Below are 23,716 nucleotides of genomic sequence, written 5' to 3'. Positions count from 1 at the left end.
ATATAAGATGAGATTTACAAAGATAAGCACAGCATAGGAGGTCAAATAAGATTAACTCAAAGTATAGATTCATAAATAAAACACATGGATAAGTATAATATTGTTAGATGAAGAGAAAGAAAATATTTCCAAGTTACCACTGAGTCTTTTTACTCCAAGTTTTTTCATGAAGCACAAGATCCCTATTTTCTTCCATTGATTTTAACTTCATTTAGACACCTCTGTCATCTCTGATTTCACTTTGTGACATTCAGAAATAATGAAAAACCAGAGAATATATTCTATGCCATGCATCATGGGTAATGATTTTCCAAAAATGATTAAACAAAGAACCAATACACATGGTTATAGTGTTTTCACCATATTTAATAGAAACCCTATTAATGAGTTGTGATGACATTAGAAGGCAACTAAAGAAGTTAAATGTAACTTGTTTGTCCTCTTTGACGAGGCACAAAAAAGAGGGCTTCCTGGGATAAAGGGGTTCCCACAGCATGTGGACACATTTCTGATTTGTCTCTGGTCAGAAGTGACTACAGCAAAAGATAGGCCCGAGAAGAGGTGAGAAGGCGCAATTATGGATGGTGTATATAAGGGAACTTTGATCAACATCAACAATGCTCATGGTTCTACCTTCACAATCCAGGAATAATCCTACTCGGCTGCTAGGTCTTGGAACATATAGCACCACATGTGGGGTGTGGTAAAGAGACTGCAGTGAACGTCCTCCTTAACACATCCAAGAAGAAAGAGTCCCTCCTCTCCATCTATCTTGTCATTCTGTCTCTTCTCTTTCCAATAATTGTTACAGACACCAAAAGCCCAATTCCAAGATTCCCCCACATGAACCTCCCAATAGTATTTGCCAGATGTGAAAGTGTGAGCGCCCCATATGAGAAAACATTCCGATTTTGCAGTGATACGGGGATCATCTTGAGGGTCACATCCAACATTCAGGCTTCTCAAATCTCCATACAGGAAGATATGACTTTGGCTCTTTCAGGCTGAAGGGAAAAATCAACTACAAAAAATAAATAAAAATTTATAGACACATGTAAATAAGAGAAATTAGAATTCTTTAGGGAAAAGTTGTTGGATATTAGACACAATATCACAAAAAATGTGTACACCCCCTTCAACCTTGGGAGTAGTATCATACTCTCCTTCCCTGGATATTAGAAAACAATATTGTCAGGGGTGAACACTTCCTGTGATAATGGGAGCAATATTTTCTCTTTCACAGGCCATTAGGAACAATATCACGGGGTGTTTACACACCCCGTGATATTGGAGGTAATTTCATGCTCTAACTCCTGGAATATTACCAACAATATCAAACAGGAGTGGTGTACACCCCCTGTGATATTGGGAATAATATCATTCTCTCCACTCCTGGATATTAAGAACAATATCACGGCAGGGGTGGTACACCGTCAGTGATATCGGGAATAATGTCATCCTCTCCTTCCCTGGAAATTAGGAACAATATCACAGGGGGGTGTACATCTTCTGTGATATTGGAAGCAATATTAACCCCCCCCCGGATATTAGAAAAAATATCACACATGATGTACACCCACTGTGATATTAGGAAGAATATTACTGGCTGTACACCCACTCTGACTTTAGGAGAAATAGCTCCTTAAAATGTTACAAGTAATATCACAGGGTATGCAGCAATATCTCCCTAGGTTATTACAAATACTATCACAGGGTGTCCACCCACTGTGATAACAGGAGTAACACCTTCCAAGGATATTACAAATAATATCACAGACTGTACACCCACTATGAAATAAGGAGGATATCTCCCTAGGATATTATGAATAACATCACAGAATGTACACCCATGGTGTGCACCCCTGTGACATTAGGAGTAATATCTACCCAGGATATAACCAATAACAGCACAGTGTGAACATATGTGATGTACACCCACTGTGATGTTATGAGAACTACTCCCTAGGATATTACGAATAACATCACAGAGTGTACACACATGGTATACACCCACTGTGGCACTAGGAATAATAACTTTTTAAGATATTACGAATAGCATCACAGAATACAAACACATGGTGTACGCCCACTGTAATGTTAGGCGTAATTTCTCTCTAGGATATTACAAGTAACATCTCAGTATGTACACACATGGTGTACGCCCACTGTAACATTAGGCGTAATTTCTCTCTAGGATATTAGAAGTAACATCTCAGTGTGTACACACATGGTGTACACCCACTGGGACATTTAGAGTAATATCTCCCTAGTATATTACGAATAACATCACAGAGTGTTCACACGCGGTGCACAGGCACTGTAACATTAGAAATAATATCTCCCTAGGATATTATGAATAATATCACAGGGTGTATAGCCAGTGAGATATTAGAGGTAATATCACTCTAGGATATTACGAATAATACCACAGAATGTACATCCACTGAGATATTGGGAGCAATATCTCTCTAGGATATTACGAATAATATCACAGAGTGTAAACCCAGTGTGACATTAGCAGAAATATCTCTCTGGGATATTACAAATTATATCACAGAGTGTACACACAGGGTGTACACCCACTTTGATATTAGGAGTAATATCTTCCTAGGACATTATGAATAATATCACTGAGTGTACACCCACTGTAATATTAGGAGTCATATCTCCCTAGGTTATTACAAATAATATCACAGGATGTACACCCACTGTGATATTAGGAGTAATATCTACCTAGTATATAACAAGTAATATCACAGGGTGTACACCAACTATGATATTGGGAGAAATATCTCTCTAGGATATTATGAAAAATATCACAGAGTATACACCCACTGTGATATTAGGAGAAATATCTGGGATATTACGAATTATATCACAGAGTGTATACACATGGTCTACACCCACACTGATATTAGGAGTAATAACTTCCTAGGACATTACAAATAATATCACAGAGTGTACACCCACTGTAATATTAGGAGTCATATCTCCCTAATTTATTACAAATAATATCACAGGGTGTACACCCACTGTGATATTAGGAGTAATATCTTCCTAGGGTATTACCAATAATTTCACAGTGTGTACACACATGGTGTACACTCACTGTGATATTAGGAGTAATATCTACCTAGTATATAACAAATAACATCACAGGGTGTACACCCACTTTGATATTAGCTGTAATATTTTTCTAAGTTGTTACAAATAATACCACATGATGTACAAACATGGTGTACACTCACTTTAATAGTGGGTTGGCCATCAGAAGGAAGCCTGGACAGGTCCCTTGTTTCTAAGGTGTGGCACAAGGTAACTGGTAAAGGATACCTAGACCAGTTCCCATACATAGACACTTGGTGACAGCTGGTGCTAGACCCCCCAGAGTGGCTAAGAGGGCAGGCAGCAGCAATACTAGGAGCAAAGGGACAGATAGCTAAGGAAGGATCCCGCTCCACGCGCCCAGGGAAATCAACTCCTGAAGTTCTCTTCGACCCAACATCAGAAGATCCATTGCAGGAGATGGCACCAGTGATCCCAATGGTGCCCTCCCCTTACCAGGGAAAGAGGCTCCCCACTCTTGAGCTCACAGTGCTTGCACCTTCCCAAGGCAAGCATATCCTTAGGCCACCCAGAGCAGACAAGAGAGGAGGTGGAGACTTACAGAGTCTGCAGGTAAGCATTTCTTTTATTTTTCATTCTTTGTTTATACAAATTGTGAACTTCTGGAGGGAAAGTCCTAGATATTATACAGTTTTATGTACAGCATGATATCTAAAATTTAATTGGAAATCTTTCTTGTAGAATATGAGAAGTGCTATGTTGTCTGGAACTTCAGGTTGCAGCCTTGGTTATCTGCAAAGTTTTCAAAGTGCTCAATAGCCTTTTTTATTTTCCTAATATTCCACTAAAGTTATTACTTTATAGTGGTATTTTGAATTGACACAATCTATTTTGTTGTTTGAATGTTCTTTTTATAGCATCTTGTTATTTTTGATATTTTGTTATTACTTGTGTTACTTTGTGAAACTATGTGAACTTTTTATTTGTTTATGTATTTATTTATTTATTTTTGAGACAGGGTCTTGCTCTGTCACCAAGGCTGGAGTGCAGCGGTGCACTCAAGGCTCACTGCAGTCTCGACCTCCGGAGCTCAAGTCACCCTCTCACCTCAGCTTCCAGAGGAGCTGGGACTACAGGCATGTACAACTATGCCTGGCTAATTTTTTTTTTTTAATAGAGAAGTCTCTCTTAAACATCCCAGGCTGGTCTTGAACTCCTGAGCTCAAGCAATCTTCCAGCTTCAGTCTCCAAAAATGTTGGAATTGCAGGCATGAGTCACTGTGCTTGGCCTTATATAAATTCTTAGTTTTCCTAGTTCCTTTTTTTTTTTTTTTTTTTTTTTTTGTAGAGCTGGGGATCTCACTTTGTTGCCCAGGCTAGTCTTGAACTCTGTAGCTCAAACCACTCTCTTGCCTTGGCTTCCCAAAGTGCTGGGATTACAGGAGTAAGCATGCCTGGCCCCAGATTCCATCATCTAAGTAATGGAACAGCAAGCATAAAACGACCTAATGAGTTTTGAAGAAAAAATTAAAATAGTGTAAAACCATTTGCATATTAGTTTCCTGGGGCTGCTGTGATAAACTATCACAAATAAAACAATAATTCACTCTCTCACTGTTCTCAAAGTCTGAAGTTTAAAATCAAGATGTTGACAGAATTGGTTCCCTCTGAGGATTCTGAGGGGAAATCCACCTCCTGCCTCTCTGCTAGCTCTGTTGGCTGACGGCCACCTTTGGCTTTCATCAGCTTGTGGCAGCATAGCTCCAGTGAACTCTGTCTCTGCCTCTGTCGCCACATGGCTATGTGTCTCAGACCTTCCTTTAATTTCTTCTATCCAGTCATTGGAATTAGGTCCCATCCTAAATCCAGATTGATCACATTGGGAAATCATCAAGTTAATTACATCTGCAAAGATCCTATTTTCAAAAGGTCATATTCACAGATATCAGAGGTTAGGACTTAGAAATATATTTTCAGGGGCCACCCTTTAACTGACTACAGTTTGAAAAAAATTCTGGCTCATAAAAGGGCCACATAACAACAAAAACTCAACTGTATTTTCATTTCTACTGCTTTATACACATCATCCTAACTTTTAGAATTGGAAAGACAGAATTTTTTCCTTCCTAGACTGGATTCTGAATATTCCACATCTTTTTTTCTAATGTCAATTTTATGTAATTTCCCCTTTTTCTGAGTTAGAATACATCTTATATTTATTTTTTATAATCATCACTTACAAAATATTCAGAAGTTTAAGACTACTTTTCATTCCTGAACAATTTGAGGGTAAATTTTGATCTGGAACACAATGTATGGAATTATTTAGTTCTTCATTTTTTTTGTCTTTTTTTACTTTTCTATGTGAATGTTACTTTTTTTCTTAGTTATTCTTTGTTTTACATTATTAAGTTTGTTTTTATTTTAGTTTTCTTAGGACACTGATGAAATAACTTTGATTTTTGACATTAAAATTAAATAATTTTCAAATTAATCCTCTTAAATTTTTTCACAATTTATTTTAATGCTTTATTCTTTTGTAAGTTTTAATTCATAGCTATATTTCTTATGGAAGAATTTTATAAAAGTATTTTTCACATAATAAAGTTTAATATATGAGCTATTATTCATTCTCTCCTCTTTTCCAAATATGGACTTTGATTATGCTCCAATACTTTAGAACACTTTAATTGATGTTTGGAGACTTTTGTTACTTATGTGATTTTATCTCTATTATGTGTCACTCTTCTAGTAAATTTTTAATGTCATTCAAAGGCTACGCCTTTCTTTACTGAAAATTAAAAATAGTTCTCAAAAATATTCTTCTCAGATATTCAGAATCTCATTCACAGGACTTCACCTTCCACTGTCATCTTAAGGCTGTCCTCTTTCCCTTCTAATGCATATTTTCCCCCAAAGGCCCTATGTTACACTCCTTATTTATTCTCCATTCAAGATGTAGTTTTATTTATTTATTTATTTATTTTTGAGACAGTCCCACTCAGTTGTCGCACAGGCTAGAGTGCAGCGGCATGATCTCTGCTCACTGCAATCCTTGCCTCCCGAGTTCAAATGATTCTCCTGTCTCAGCCTCCTGAGTAATAGGGATTACAGGTGTGCTCCAGTGTGCCCTGTGAATTTTTGTATTTTAAATAGAGACGAAGTTTCACTGTGTTGGCCAGGCTGGTCTCGAACTTCTGACCTCAAGTGATCCACCTGTCTAGGCCTCCCAAAGTGCCGTGATTACAGGTGTGAGCCACCACACCCAGCAAAGATGTGGTTTTATTTAATATTATATTTATTCATAATGCAATTTTACTTATGTGATACTTAGAATAGAAGATTATCCTAAAAAGACTAGTGAAAGAGTTATGAGAATTTAGAGAGTGATCTGAGGAAACATGTACAAGAGGCATAACTTTGAACAAAAAATAATTGTTAAAACAAATAGTAGTCACCAGATCTGCTATGTTTTCAAGTTCTAGTAAATGTCAGGCATTTTGCAGGGACTTTCTGGAGGAAGAAAAACTTTTACTGAGGCTTAAATGTGAGGAATAGTTAACCAAATAAAATGAAAAATGTTTTAAAATTCTCATTAAATCCTTGTTATTTAAAAGGAGAAGCAGAGTGGTTCACTAGAAAGAATTCATTCTCATGCACAGATCTTGAAGAATCTATAAAATTAGTTTTTTATTACAGGTTCAAGATCCCCCATATAAAGACAATAGCTGGACGTATGTCTGGAGGAGCTCTTGGGCTTGTTTTATTGTATCTTCAACTTCTCAACTGTACCTTTAGCCATGAACATCTGGCTGCACTTAGAAAGTGGTCGTACTAAGGTCACTATAGAATGAATGTTCTTTCCCTTTTAGCCATTTCTCCTTCCACTTTAACTTTTTACTCTCTGTCTCCAGGACCTTTCTGTTATATTAAGCTTCTTGAGTGAAGGGCCTGGTGTTTTGTCTTATTCAGCTCTATTTAAGATAGGTTCATGTGAAATCTGGCACAATGCAGGCTTGGGTGGGGTGTGGAGATACTGATATTAAAAATGGAGCATATGAAAGGCAAACATAAATTTCAATTACAGAATAGGCAATTTTCCATTTATATTGTTAACCGTAAATTAATTATACAAGGGACATGGCAAATAGGGTGAAATTCCTCTCATTAATCTGAAGGAAAGCAACTTTTCTTTTTTCTGCTCAGAAATACAGAATCACACATACTGCAAGTGTCCGTGTCCTCTGCCATCTGTGCTTTGTTCTATTCAGGCCCTAAATGGGTTTGATAATGCACATCCCACACTGGGAAGGGAAGCCTACTTTACAGAGATCAATTCAAGCTGATACATAAAATTAACCATCACACTTAATTATGCTACTATGAGGAATTGAGTTAACGAGTTACCAAATATTAAGCCCTTGTCACATTTCAAAAATAAAACCAATTGACTTTGCTGTATTGAAAATATGACTAAAGTTCATGCAATTCTTTCAACCATTCTTATATCAGTATATAATTATGTATTGCTTCAATTGTACTCATTAAATGTGATACCTCTTATTTTTCATATTTTGTGGTCAAAATTTGTATTGTTTCTTCCCGCAGGGTAATAAAACCTGAGAGGGGCTCCGAAGAAGATATTAGATATTTAATTAAAGCCCAAAGACTTATCTCACTCTGTTCCCTAAAGTATTGAAAGGAAATGAAGATAAGGGAAAAGAACCAAAGAGAAAAATCTCTCACAGAACTGTCCCAGACACAGAGAATGGACTGGATTAATATTTGCTCTCTATCACTTTGCAGAAAATTGGGGGAAAAATTAGTGTTAAATATACAAGCAGTCATCCACGTGCTAGAATGTGCTATTATGAAAGACAAAAAAAGCCAGGTGTCCCTTTTTAACAGTGATGCTTGAGCTGAATTTTCAAGGAGCTAGTAAGCTAAAATGGTGAAATAAGATTGTAGAGTTATTTGTTTTTTTGTATTTCACACATTTATTAATTGGCTCACATTCATCGGGCATTCTTTTTCTTTAAGTACCATTTTTTTCCCAAATTGGCCTTCTCAATCTCCTTTGTTGCTTTCTCTTTCTCACATTTTGTACCTTCTCTTCTTAGTCTACACACCTTTCCAGCTTGAACTCATAATGTGTCACATTTTTTATCTATCATTGTTATGTTAATGAGTCTTAAACTGATACCCCAATCTATGTATATCTACAGAACTTCAGATCACAAAGTAATTGTCTCATTGACATCTCCATCACATTTTCTTCTGGAAAAATTTAGGAGTGTCAAAAACTCAGAATTTATCCTACTTGTAAATCCTGCTCCTTCCTTGAGAATGCTTGCCCTTGGCAACAATTTACAAATCACCCTATTGTCCGAATATTATCTCAATGATGTTCCCTGCCTCTCTACTCCATTAGCACAGTGAATGTGACACAGCCTCTCAACATGATGTCATAAATACGAGCTCTGTGAAGGGTGTCATACAGCCTCCAAAGCTCAATGAATTTTAATAAATTTTCTTGATAGTTAAATTTTCATCAGCTTTTCTGGTTGTTAATCACAAAATAAGCAGAGAAGGCAGTTTAGTGAAAGATAAATTTTATTCAAAAATTGATTTATAAATATTTTGATAATTAAGAGAAATCAAAATATTTTTAATTTAAGACAGATTTTCAAAAGTTTTACTTATATATGTAATTTTATATTTCCATTATGTATTTTATATCTATATAGTGCAGACTCTAAAATGTGTTTCCACGTTTTTTTAAACAAATTTTTATTAAGGCTTATTTTGAGTTTTTGCTTAATAAAAATAAGGAAAGTAATGCAGAAGGCATATGGGACATTAAAAAATTAGTGATTCTTGTATTGCCTTAGGATCTTGTAGACAGTTTCAGTAGTATGATAGGTGTAAATATATGCTTTCATTTTCTTATAGAATCTGGGGATTTAAGTATTCTTATATGAATTCTACATGGCTGATGGGTTGAATTTATTTGGAAAATGCTGTTGCATAGTATGTCCCTGTTTCTCTTCTTAACATTAAGTTTACAAAATTAATTTTAAAGATCTGATTCTTTTTTACTTCCAAATCAGAAGATACTGTAGGTGACATTTGCCACTAAGTGATAGGCCTATAGCCCAGGCTAGATTGTGAGATGTTCAAATTCAATTGGAGCTTTGCTAGTGATTTTAAATAAAATGTTTTAAAATGTATTCAGCACCTACTTTTTTTTTTTTTTTTTTTTTTTTGAGACGGAGTCTCGCTCTGTCGCCCAGGCTGAAGCGCAGAAGTGCCGTGGCGCGATCTCGGCTCACTGCAACCTCTGTCTCCCGGGTTCACGCCATTCTCCTGCCTCAGCCTCTGGAGTAGCTGGGACTACAGGCGACCGCCACCAAGGCCGGCTAATTTTTTGTATTTTTTTAGTAGAGAGAGGGTTTCACCGTGTTAGCCAGGATGGTCTCCATCTCCTGACCTCGTGATCCGCCCGCCTCGGCTTCCCAAAGTGCTGGGATTACAGGCGTGAGCCACCGCGCCGGGCCTACTCTTTTTTAAGACTAGCCCTCCTTGTGTAGGATACAGAGATGAATGGTACAGTTCTTGACTTCATGACACTCAAGTTAAAGGTGGTATTATTTGGTTTAAAAAGCACAAATACTGACAAATACAGAATAAACTTCTGAGTTTGCTATTACAATAAAATATTATTGGTTAAAATAATGATCTCTTTGCTTTTCTGTTCCTCATCTATACATTCATGAACTGGGAATCAAATTACAGTGAGATTAGATATACGTAAAAGTTAGACAATGCTGATAAAGTACCTATTGCACAGTAGATTCACAGAAAATGTCAGGTTAATTTTCACCTTCATCTTCTCCTTTCTTTTATCATCCATATTTCTCCTTTATTTAATTCAAACAAAAACATTTAACGTATATTATAAAACAAGATATATTACATTAAATAAATAAAAATACAATTAATGACATTTCTCTGCAATGCACATAAAAACCTATAACCTTGCTAGAATTTGGTCTCAACTTTGACTCAAAGTACCAGAATGTTTTTTAAAAAAATAGTGTTTTTGATTGTGTGTGTGTATACATACATACATATATATATATGCAAACACTATATATTTGTACATAATGATAGGAGATCCTTGAATGCAAAGGCAATTAATAGAAAGTGCAGTAAAACTTTTAAAATGTAAAAATATTTTTGATCTGGTCTTCTGTTTCACACAGCTCATGAAAACCACTAAACCCACTGAGATACAGTTTAGAGGCATCCTTTGTTTACACAATTCTAAAATTTTCACCTGGGAATTCAGAAAAGATATAGAGGTGCAGTATAATTTCGCACTATTTCCAAGCCTCTAAGTAAAAACAGAGAAAAACTAGGATAACAGAATCAAAATTCATGAACAATAGACATTGTACATGTTTTGCCTTGTGCATTATGAAACTCTTGCTTTATGCATATATACTTAGGATTTGTATCTACTTTCAGAAAATTAAACTGTGATAAGTATGTAATATTTTCTCAGTCCTTAATGATATTTCTTTTCCCTAAGTCTACCTTATCTAAAGTTAATGTAGCTACTGCAGCATTCTTTAGGTTAGCCTTTGTCTGGTATGTATTCATCCTTTCCCTTTCAGGCTAAGTCTTCCTTTATTGATTTTCTGGTTTTCTTTTTTTTTTTTTTTTTTTTGCGTAGATCCAAGTGTCTTTCTTTCTGGCCTCATATGCTTTTGTCTAAAGAACTTCTATGTATATTTCTTGTAGATATTATATCTTCTGACACTAAATCCTCTCAGGTTATCTTTGTATAATAATTATAACATTGCTTTCAGTTGAGAAGTCCCTCGTTCTCAATTTTTTGGAATAGTTTCAGTAGTATTGGCACCAGTTCTTCTGTATGTCTGGTAGAATTTGGCTGTGGATCCATCTGGTCTATGATAGTTTCTTTTTTTTTTTTTTTTTTTTTGGTTGCTAGGTTTTTTTTATTACTGATTTATTTTTGGAACTTGTTATTGGTCTGTTTATTTTTTTACTTCTTGGTGTGTTGATATTTTTACTTTCTTCCTGGTTCATTTATGACAGGTTGTGTCTTTCCAGGAATTTGTCCATTTCTTCTAGATTTTCTGTTTTTTGTGAATAGAGGTATTCATAGAAGTCTGTAAGAATCTTTTGTATTTCTGTGATATTGGTTGTAATGTCATCATTGACATTTCTTATTGTGCTTATTTGTATCTTTTCTTCTTTTTTTAATCTCTCTAGTGGTCTATCAATCTTGATTATTCCTTCAAACAGCCAACTTTTAGTGTCATTAATCTTTTGTCTGAATTTTGCATCTCAATTTCATCCAGTTCTTCTCTGATACTAGTTATTTCTTTTCTTCTACTAGCTTTGCTGTTGGTTTGGGTTTTCTCTATATATATCTTTTTTTTTTTTTTTGCTTTTTGTTTTTTTAGTTTCTCTGAGTGCATTGTTAAATTATTAATTTGAGATTCTTCTGACTTCTTGAGGAAGACATATAGTGCTATAAAATTTCCTCTTAACACTGTGTTAGTGGCATCTCAAAGATTTTGGTAAGTTGTGTCTCTATTTTTATTAATTTCAAAGAACTTTTGATATCTGCCTTAATTTTATGGTTCACATAAGAATTATTTAGGAGCAAGTTTATTATTTTCCATGTATTTGTATAGTTTTTAGAGATCTATATATTTTTATTGCACTGTGTTACAAGAGTGTGCTTGGTATGATTTCAATTTTCTTGAGTTTATTGAGACTTGCTTTATGATCAAGCATGTGGTTCATCTTAGAATACGTTTGCATGCATATGAAAAGAATATATATTCTGTGGTTGTTGGGTGAAGTATTTTGTAGATGTCTATTAGGTTCTATTGGTCAGGTGTTGAATTAAATTCCAGCCTTTCTTTAGTCTTCCACAGTGATGGTCAGTCTAATGCAGTCAGGGAGGTGTTGAGGTCTCCCACTATTATTGTGTGTCTGTCTCAGATGTCTCTAATTTGTGCTAGATTTTTCTCACCAGTAAAGCAATACCCTTTTAAGTACTCCACCAGATACCCCCTGCAGTGTGAGAATTTCCCACTGTGGATTACGGGAACATCAACCTCTTCTATCAACTTTTTCCCACTCCTCTGGATGAGGAGAACATCAACTGGCCTTGTGTGAACTGCCCGTATTCTCTCTGCTCCTTTGGGCTGGTTCTTTTCTTGGTCTCCTTGAATATGTTCCTCACAGGCATTGACTGATCTGCACTCAGTGGCTGAATCCAGCTATGGACATCTCTACAGATCTCTGGTTCTGTCTCTCCGTGCAGCTCTACCCTCAACCAGTACTCAGTCATGGAAACTGCAGTCACCTTGATCTTTCCAAATGTCCAAGTCTGTCTCTTCAACTTAGAGAGACCTATTGACTCCACGTACATTCCTTCTACAGCACTAAGTGCTGACATTCAGAAGTCTTCAGTTAGTACACTGGGGCTATCATTAGGCTTCCTTTGTCTGTTTTTTTCTCTCTCAGGGTTCAATCTCTTGTGACCCCTATTGTGACTCCAATGTCTGAAAATTGTTCTTTCGTATTGTATTTTTGCCCTTTGGTTTTTGTTTTACATATGATAGCAGAGTAAATCCTAGTTCTGTCACTTCATCTTTGCACAAAACAAGTCTGTGGGGAATTTTTAAATTACGGATTCATTTTTTTTCTAAACATAGACCAGCTATTCATTTTATCAACTTTTATCTTCCATCTGTTTTGGTAGCATGTATCTTTCAATGAATTGATCCATTTTGTGTCAGCTGTTAAAGTTATCAATATTGGCCTTTGCCAGATTTTTTTTCTGAATAAATTATGTAAGCCAGTAGCTATTGGTTTGGGGGTTCCCATAAGAGTTTCTAGAGATGAGGCCTGTAGCACTGTTAAGAGTGTGGACCACACTAAAGGTTAGGTGTGGGATGAATGCCCCTCATCACTGTCCTGTGGGAGGCAGTACCAGGTGGAAAGGTAAGCCCTCGTGGGTTGCTGCTAAGTGCAAAACTGAGCCAGGCAACCTTTCTGAAATTTGGTCCTCCTCCTAATTGCTAGTCCAGTGTTTCAAATGTCTCCAACCAAAACTGCCAGACACTGCTCAGTCCTATTGGACAAAAGTTTTCTTTTTTTTCTTTTTTCTTTTTTTTTTTTTTGAGACAGGGTCTCACTGGAGTACAGTGGTGCAATTTCAGCTCACTGCAACCTCTGCCTCCCAGGTTCAAGTGATCTTTCCAACTCAGATTCCTGAATTGCTGGGACCACAGGCATGTGTCACCATGCCCAGCTAAATTATATTTTTATTTTTTATAGAGATGGAGTTTCGCTAGGTTGCCCAGGCTGGTCTCAAATCTCAGCTTCTCAAAGTGCTGGGATTACAGGCACAAGCCACAAGACCTGGTCTGGTTTCCTGATTCCTTTAGGCACTGTCCATCCCTGTGTTTCCTGAGTGCTGTCTAATGCCATAAAAACCTCGAATCACTGGTCTTCATCCCCACTGCACCCCAAGTACCCAAAGCCTTTGTCTCCAGGTATTATGCCTTTGAAGAAAAAAAGCCATAGCCTTCAAACTTCTATAGTGCCAGCCACCTTCCCTCTCTACTGTCACTGCCAGTCACTCATTTATCCTGTATGATGGACAGAGGAACCCTTGGCCTTGGCCCTGAGCATAGCCAAGCACTGGGCTATGGTGAGTGACTGGGACTTCAGGAAGGTCCAATCCGTGGTGCAGTGGATATCCCAGAGAAAATACTGTAGTCAAAGCCTCTGAAGCCAGTACAGGAGGAAAGTTTTTTAAATAAGTAATTGGAAAGTGAGGTGGATAGAAGCTAATTACTTCAGTCTAGCCATTGTAGTTTGCTGAATTTTTGTCTAGAGCAAAAATAGCTTTGAAGCACTGTGCACATGCCCTGCTTGACTACTGCTCTCTTGAAAGAACCCGTGACCATGTGGCTCATAGCAGAATTTCCACTGGAACTAACAGCATCACTCTGTCTCCAGACCCTGATGTTCCAGGGCCCTCTACTCTTGTCTTATGCTCCTGCTCTGTGAAAAGTTGAAGAAAGCATTCACCCTGTTTTCCCAAACCCTACCCCCTAGAACGCCATTTCTGTGAAGCCACACAACATCTGTTTCCCAACATCTGCAAAACCCAGAAGAAGAGAGGGAGCTCCAACTGTCTGGGAGCACTATTGGTCTATGTGATTTATTGTGTTTATCTAAAGTGTTGTTGACATTTATTATTTTTATTTTATTTAACAAATTCAAAAGTGCTAATGGAATATGTTCACATTATAAAGAAAAACAAGTTAGCAATGGCCTGTGTCCTCTACATGTTAAAAGATAAAATACTGCCTTTCACTCCCAGGCCCAATGTGTGCCTCTTTCTTTGTCCACTGTGCTCCTTCCCAGAGCAACAGCTGCTAGGCAGTTTATTGAGAGCCACATGCTTGCTTACTTTATCACTTCCTACCTGTGCTTCTGGCCCTCAATAATATAGTGTATATTTCTGCAGTTTTGCTTATTTTGAAACTATAGAAATGTCATAATCTGTATATTCTTCTGTAATTTTATTTTTCCCTCAAGCTTGTGTTCCTCCTTTTTTCAGATTTGCAACATGTTCTGTTTTCTCCTACGTAAGCCCATACTATTGTCTAGCTCCTGTGCTATCAGTTTTCATCACCACAGGCACATTTTTGAAATTGCTGTTCATAACTTTTGGTATCCCCAAGGGATCATTGTACTGTTCAGTGTAAAATGCTTGCAATACCCAATTACATGCTCTTTAATTCCTAGAATTTATCTCACAAACAAAATTTTACCTGAAATACCTGTGGACATTTAACATCTGTTTGTCTCTCTGAAATCAGCATTATTTTCAGTCTATTGAGAAATTTTGCCTGAACACCTTAAGGGTTACCAAATTTCTCAAAATCCCTGTATGTGCCTTCGACTTACCACTTTTTGAACTTTTTTTGAAAATTTTTTAGAGTTCTGATACATTAGAGTCTAGAAATAATAAGAATGTGACCCTACATTAAAAAGTTTTATTATCTTTACATTTTTACTATTGTTCTACTCATTTACAGAATGTCATAAACCATGATAATTTCAGATCACATTCTTAATGGGCAGAAATTTTGAAAAGATTAACAAAACAGATAGACAAGATTATAGCACGTCTGTGTTGAAAAGGTTCTGATGGAAATAACAGTCTCATACTTATCATCCACTCTTTGGTTATTCTATACTCCTCATTTAGGTTTTTTTATTTCATTGGATTTTTTGTCCATAAATATGTCATATCATTTAATAGCTTCTTCTGTGGGGTAAAATAACTATGAATGTGAGTATCAGAAAACAAGCATTATGGATTTCAGAACTTAACTGATGGACAGGGGTCAGAAATACTGAATGAAAGTACTTTAGGGAGAGTAGAAGGATCATGTTTGCCTGCTTACTCTCTATAATAGTCTATTTAAGATTATTTCAGACTGTAGACCATGTGTAATATAATCATTTACAGGAGAAAACAGACAAATAATGATTCTATATAGCATCTTCATAAGCATCTTCTATGAACACTTCTTTTTTGCTAATTCCAGTATACTATATATTTGTTTAAGGTACTAAATTTTTCCAATGTAAAAGCCTCTTTTTCCATAATGTTTTCTTAGCCAGTGGCTCTCTGAAAATTTAGACTGTATCTTGATGTTAGCAAAGTTATGTATAAGTAAAACTTTAATCAATTGACTTTATCACTCTCCCATTGGTATTCAAAACTCATAAATGCAAGTACATTTATGTATTTTATTCACGGATTTATCTTCCATGCTTAGAATACTGCATGGTACAAATTAGGCATTCAGTAGAAAATGGAGTGCTCATCATTATGAACCTCATCTTCCTTTTAATCTCTTTACCTCTGCCACCCTGAGATTTAATCTTATTATTTCATCTAATTGTCATAACCCTCCCCTCTTGAGTACATCTCCAACATTACCCTATGAGAAACTGGTGTAGCCTTTGATCAAAATTTAAATCAGCTAACCAAGAAACCATTGCTTTCTAAACAACTATGGTAATTTAATCGAAAATTATATTTGGGTATATTTACTGTTCTAGGCACCATCAACTTGAAAATATGATGTTTAATACATTATCCTTATAACCAGGTGAAAGTTTCAATAAGAATAAACAAATTGATAAAACGTAGCCATATGGAGAATGCCAATGATCTCTATTCTGTCTCTCACTCATGATCTAGAAAATGCCTTCCTTGCAACCCATTGATAAAAATGCATGAGTACATTGTATATACAAGACATATTAACAAAATCAAATTTCTCCTTTGATATCTGTTGTCATTTTAAACAGGTCCCCACCCAAAATCAGCTTCTAAGTACATTATAAAAAAAAAATGCAGCAAACAAACATATGAAAAAAATGTTCAACATCACTAATCATTAGGGAAATGCAAATCAAAACCACAATGAGATGCCATCTCACACCAATGAGAATGGCCATTATTAAAAAGTCAAAAATAACAGATGCTGACAAGAGCATGAAGAAAGGGAAACACTTACATACTGCTGAAGGAAGTATAAATTAGTTCAGCCTTTATGGAAAGTAGTGTACATTTTTCAAAATACTTAAAACATAATTGCCATTAGACTCAGAAATTCTATTATTGGGTATATACCCAAAGGAATACAATTTGTTCTAACATAAAGACACCCACACACCTCTGTTTACTACAGCACTATTTTCAATAGCAAAGGCATGGAATCAACCTAAATGCCCATAAACAGTAGACTGGATAAAGAAAATGTGGTACATATACAACATGAAATACAATAAAGCCATAAAAAATGATATCATGTCTTTTGCAGCAACATGAATAAAGCTGGAGATCGTCATCATAAGCAAACTAATGTAGGAACAGAGGACCAAATACCATATGTTCTCACTTATAAGTGGGAACTAAACAATGAGAACAAATGGACACAAAAAGAGTAGAAGACATGAGGGCCTACTTGAAGCTGGAGTGTGGAAGGAAGAAGACAAAAATGAACAAACAAACAAACAAAATTATTGTGTACTATATTTATTACCTGGGTGACTAAATAATCTGTACACCAAATCCCCATGACACACACTTTACCTATACAGCAAGGCTACCACGGACCTCTAAGCCTGAAATAACATTTTCTTAAAAGAATTATAGTAAACTTTGTAAAATTGAATCATGTTTCAACCAGCCTCTTTATATATAAATATAATAAGCTGTTGAATCTGTCATATCTTTATCATCTACATCCCTGCATTGAAACACACCAATAATTAAATAATTGAACACAGCAATATGCTTCAAGTCCTTTAAAACTGGTAAGAACCAGTTTCTATTGTGAAATAAAAAGTAATGATCATGTAATAAACATTTATTTTACAAAAGTAAATATTGTGGTCCTCATTTCTACAGGAGGTTAGCACAAATGGCACTGTCATTCCTGAGGATTTCTGATAATTACCAGCATCACTTTTTTGCAGGCCTAAAGATTTCCTGACTTTTTTAGAATTGGTCCATCATCAGAAGCTTCTGAAGAGAAAAAATTACCACAATCAGAAAGAATATTTTCCTAATTATTTCATGCATTATTTACTTGTGTATTGAGAATAGTTTCTCTTTTATGTATATATGAATGCACCACTTTTACTACACTTGATTGTAGCCAACAGACTCAGAAGCAAAACCACCTATAAAGTAGTATGTAATACATGTGAGACCTATTTATAGAATAAAATGTTACTAAATAATTTATAGGATGTACAAAAGAGAATTATAAGATAACTGGCAAATGCTGTTGAGTCCTTACCGTACATATGAACAACCAAAAATATAAAAAACAATAGACAAAAAATCATTATATTAATTCAAAAATACATAGTGAAATGACATGACAAAATAATTTATAAATAGGATATAGAAATTGAGTCATTTTTACCAACTAAGTGAACATTATTTCGTAAAAACAATCTCAGTTTGCTGATGTGTAAATTAAATTATGTTTGTTCAGCTTCACATAGTAGAAACTTCGCTTCTGTAAATTGTGAACTCACCTGAGGAACATACCTATGGTCTTACCAATGCTTGCTGTAGAAGTAACATGACATCAGTTTAGGGATCAGGACCTCATAGTGTAGCAGTGTTAGCTCTCACAAGTCTCTGCAGCCAAGTGAAGACTGACTATTATAGAGAAGAGTAAGCCTGGTTCCTTGAGTGTCTTTTTATTGAAACTTTGAAGGCCACAACCATATCTTTCAAGTTATGGCATTTCAGGAGTCTTCAGATCGGTGTAACGATGGATAATTAGGTTTCTTCAAAAGATTGATTTACCTTGGCAAATCTTAAAAAAACTCCTCAAATATCATCTCATTAAGAATCATAAATTTTTCAACAATAAACTTCCAAATGATGACTTTTTATATAAAAGAATTTTTTAAATTTTAAAAAAGAAAAATATTTTATCAGTTAATAATTTTAGCCAATATCTTGGAATCTTTGGAAATATTTTGCCTGATGTTGGCTTTACATACATATTGTAACTGTAGAAAACATTTTATTTCTTGTATCGATTTATTTTTGTATTTTAATGCAAAAATTCAATGTAAGAACAACTTTGATGCCCACTTCAGAAGGGAGATTTTCCTTACCTCTCACACTCCAGATAAGGCAGCCTAAAATTTTTCTCTTAACAGTGGGATACATAAATGTAGGGAAAAGAAAGAGAGATCAGACTGTTACTGTGTCTATGTAGAAAGGAAAGACATAAGAGACTCCATTTGGAAAAAGACCTGTACTTTAAATAATCGCTTTGCTGAGATGTTGTTAATTTGCAGCTTTGCCCCAGCCACTTTGACCCAACCTGGAGCTCACAAAAACATGTGTTGTATGAAATCAAGGTTTAAGGGATCTAGGGCTGTGCAGGACGTGCCTTGTTAACAAAATGTTTACAAGCAGTATACTTGGTAAAAGTCATCGCCATTCTCTAGTCTCAATAAACCAGGGGCACAATGCACAGCGGAAAGCCGCAGGGACCTCTGCCCTTGAAAGCTGGGTATTGTCCAAGGTTTCTCCCTATGTGATAGTCTGAAATATGGCCTCGTGGGATGAGAAAGACCTGACCATCCCCCAGCCCAACACCCGTAAAGGGTCTGTGCTGACGTGGATTAGTAAAAGAGGAAAGCCTCTTGCAGTTGAGATAGAGGAAGGCCACTGTCTCCTGCCTGCCCCTGGGAACTGAATGTCTCGGTATAAAACCTGATTGTACATTTGTTTAATTCTGAGATAAGAGAAAAACCGCCCTATGGTGGGAGGCGAGACATGTTTGCAGCAATGCTGCCTTGTTATTCTTTACTCTGCTGAGATGTTTGGGTGGAGAGAAACATAAATCTGGCCTATGTGCACATCCAGTCATAGTACCTTCCCTTAAACTTAATTATGATGTAGATTCTATTGCTCACATGTTTTTGTCCTTATTATCACCCTGCCCTCCTGCTACATTCCTTTTTGCTGAAATAATGAAGATAATAATCAATAAAAACTGAGGGAACTCAGAGACTGGTGCCGGTGCAGGTCCTTGGTATGCTGAGCACCGGTCCCCTGGACCCACTGTTGTTTCTATATACTTTGTCTCTCTGTCTTATTTCTTTTCTCAATCTCTCGTCCCACCCGACTAGAAACACCCACAGGTGTGGAGGGGCAGGCCACCCCTTCACATAATTCTCTGCATGGCATTCCCCAACCCCTCTCAGGGATATAAGAGAGAAACACTAGGAAGCATCCGTCCAGAGAACCCCTGTATCAGACCAGAGGTAGGAAGTTGTATTCAGGTAAATCAAAATTTATTTCTACTTGAGAAAATAATTAGGATGGAGAACTTTCCACCACAAGCACATTAAGTCCAGTACTTATGGAGTATGAAGGGATGCTACCCTAAAACTTTGAGAAACCCCCTTCTGATTACAATTGAACTGGATATCTTTCAAACAATCTGAGAGACCCAATCTATGGACTTTGAAGAAGCAGCTCAAATCTGTGCACAGAAGTTTTTAGAAAAGTGCCTTGGTTTCACAAAGAATAGTGTGGGTCAGTGGAATGAGACAATAACACCGAAGAGCTGGAGGTGCAAAATGCTAAGAAGAGTGAAGGAAAAGGAGGGAGCCTCACCTTCTAGGATGCCTCACTTTGTACATAGGTAAAGCTGGACTATTCCACCACAAGGTGTCTATCACGTTGCTGTGTTTCTCTGAGATCTGGGAGTTTTCCAGAATGGAGCCATTCAGAGACAGGACAGGAGGTTTCACTCTGGGGGCAGAAGGCTGAGACTTAGGAGGAATAATCTCTATGGGAAAGATGCAGCTGAGCAGATAGTTGGATGCAGGTGCATAGTGGAAGAAGAGAGAGGAATAAACTTTTAAAAGCTGCAAGTCCCAGAAATCTCCTGACTCTCCAACACCAGTGAATACAGTCATCCAAATGGGGGAGAAGAAGCCAAGGGAAACCTGGAAGAAGGAAATTGGAGATGAGAAGTTGCAAGGGGAAGCTCTTACTGCTCACTAGACAGAGCAAACTCTTAGCCTCAGAAATAAGGAGCAAAGGGAAAAAGTCTGGCTCTTGCTCTGGGACCAACACAGTAGAGAATTATGCAATAACTCCTCCAGACCCCTCTAACATTGCTGGAAGGGACATCTGTGAGGTTTTCTTGCTCCTATAGTTTCTCTTGAGATTCTAAATTCCAAATTCCATGTCTGAACCAGGAGCTTTCCAGTTTTCTCTGTATATATATATATATTTTTTTACCAGAGCAGATAAACATACATTACCCCATGCATGCTAAGGTCTTGAAACCATGTTTTTAAAATTTATGAAATGAATCATGCAAGAATATATAGAGAGAAATGTAAATAAAACAAGCTTGCAAAAGTTTCAGCATTAATCATTATGTCAGCATGCTCTCTGACCTGCTTTTTGATAGTCATTGCCTATTGTGCTAGAGTCATGTAGACCCTAGATTATAGTTCCTCTTAATTGTCCTATTCTGCAGACTGGTGAAACTACAGACTCTGCTTGTCTGAAAGAGCCCATAAGCAATGGACTCACCAAATAATCCAGTCTCCACATCCTAAGGAGTCCATCCCTCTTGCTCCAAATAATCAACAACCCTAATTTTCCAGCTTTTCACATTTCACAATCTCCTTAAAAATCCCAGCCCAGAACTCTTTGAAGAGATGGATTTGAGGGTCTCCTCCAATCTCCGCATTCAGCACCCTGTGATCATTAAACTTGTTCTCCCTTGCATCTCTGCTATCTCAGTGTGATTGATGTTACTTTACAGCAGCCTTTTACTGTGCAACCTGTTGGTCCTATATCAGTCTGACAATTCTAAATTCCAGCCCAGCCTTAAACGTCGTAATGAAGGTATATAATATTTATCAAACAAGGAAGATAAAAGGTATTTATTGACAGTTTGTTAGCTAGAGTTACACATTTTAAACATTTAGATATTTGTAGGTGAGTCTCAGTTTATTTTCTTGCACTGGCTTCATAAGTATGAGAAGGTGTCTGTGAAAAACATTAGACGCTGGTGAGGCTGTGGAGAAATAGAAAAACTTTTACACTGTTGGTGGGAATGTAAATTAGTTCAACCATGTCGAAGACAGTGTGGTGATTCTTCAAGGATATAGAACCAGAAACACCATTTGACCCAGCAATCACATTACTGGGTATATACCCAAAGGAATATAAACTATTTACTATAAAGACACATGCACGTGTATGTTTATTGCAGCACTGTTTACAACAGCAAAGAAATGGATCCAACCCAAATGGCCATCAATGAAAGACTGGATAAAGAAAATGTGGTACATATACACCATGGAATATTATGCCGCTATAAAAAAGAATGAGATCATGTCTTTTGCAGGAACATGGATGAGGCTGGAAGCCATCAACCTCAGCAAACTAACACAGGAACAAAAAACCAACCAAACACTGCATGTCCTCATTCATAAATGGGAGTTGAACAATGAGAACACAGGGACACAGGGAGGGGAACAACACACTCTGGGTCCTGTCAGAGCATGAGGGACAAGGGGAGGGAGAGCATTAGGACAAATAGCAAATGCATGTGGGGCTAAAAACTTAGATGATGGGTTGATAGGTGCAGTAAACCACCATGGCACATGTATACCTATGTAAAAAACCTGCACGTTTTGCACATGTATCCCAGAAATTAAATTAAAATTTTTTCACAAGTGGAAAAAAAAAGCATCTCTTGACCAAGAGACAGGTCTTCTAGGGAGGAATTCAAATTTTCAATCTCTCATCACATTGTGTACCTGTAAGTGCCACTTCTTCTTGGGCTGAATTTTAACTCATTGTTGGAGAGTCACATTCAGAATGCCATTCTATCATAGGACTTACATGTGACATGAATGTGTTTACTCCATGTTCTATCCAAATAAAGTCTCCCACTTCTCTCAATTGTTGTGCATCTATATGCATGTTCAGTTAGAAATTCATGGAAACCTGTCCAGTAAGCTAAGCTGTTGTTGTCCTGCCTTCTGGTATTGAGTTTCTTGCCTCAAAATGGTTTGTGTCAAAGCTGGGGGCTACAAATTTGCCTATGTGAAGAGGTTAATGAAAATCACATCTGCTGCCTAATATGTGGGAAAGTAGGGCATTCTATTATTCTTACTCTCCCAAATCCCTTAGTTCCCTTTCAATTAAAATTAAAGTTTTCTAGTGCTGTAAAAACATATCTTTAAAAAAAAACAATTCTTGCTGAAAGGTTAATGGTTAAAAGGATGAGCTGGGTTCAATAACTGAAAACATTTTTTGACACCTAACTTTTTCCAGGCTATTAACTGTTCCCATGTCAGCTTCTTTGATTATTACTTTTTTCTTCATTTTAATATTTAGTTTGCAAATGGTTTTTAAATTGCATTGCAACAAAAAAAGGCAAAATAGCAGAAAAATAATAAAGAATATTTTTGTAAAACTAATTTATTTTTCAACTCTACCAAAACTGCCTAATTAAAATGAAAAATAGGCATTAAATTTGTGGTTGGAAGACATGAACAAGAAATGTGTTCCAATTTGTGATGATTTTTTTTCAGAAAGTGTTGAACCTACATGAAGATTTCAGCAAAGAATTAACTAAAATAATAACACTAAGCCATTTACTGCAAGTAAGTACAGTTACAAAGATTCAGAAATGCAGGAGATCAATATTAGCCTAAAGCTACATGCCAATGCCTACATCATTCAGCTCATTTCATCTCATCATGTAGGTAATGTATCATCTCACATCATCATCAGCTGGATGTTTCATAGTCCCTTAAATTCAACATGTTCTGTTTTAGCTCATCATTTATTGTATATCTCAAATCCTGAGGCACACGGTCATCTCCTGGGACCCAATAAGACATTCTAAATTATTATTTGGGGTTATTTGGTTAATTAGTGAATTATCTTAGAGTGATAAAAAACAAAAAAGGAAATATTACTTCCTGT

General features: G+C 36.4%; 1 pseudogene; it reads right to left on the bottom strand.

The window, feature by feature from the left end:
* Positions 1–523: 523 nt before the first annotated feature.
* LOC134807778 (tripartite motif-containing protein 51-like) lies at positions 524–21,850 on the bottom strand (annotated as a pseudogene).
* Between the last annotated feature and the right edge of the window lie 1,866 nt (positions 21,851–23,716).

This window comes from Pan troglodytes, chromosome 12, assembly GCF_028858775.2.
Source record: "Pan troglodytes isolate AG18354 chromosome 12, NHGRI_mPanTro3-v2.0_pri, whole genome shotgun sequence".
Lineage (NCBI taxonomy): Eukaryota > Metazoa > Chordata > Mammalia > Primates > Hominidae > Pan > Pan troglodytes.
The sequence above is the reverse complement of the archived record's forward strand: the minus strand, read 5'-3'. Positions and strand labels throughout refer to the sequence as shown.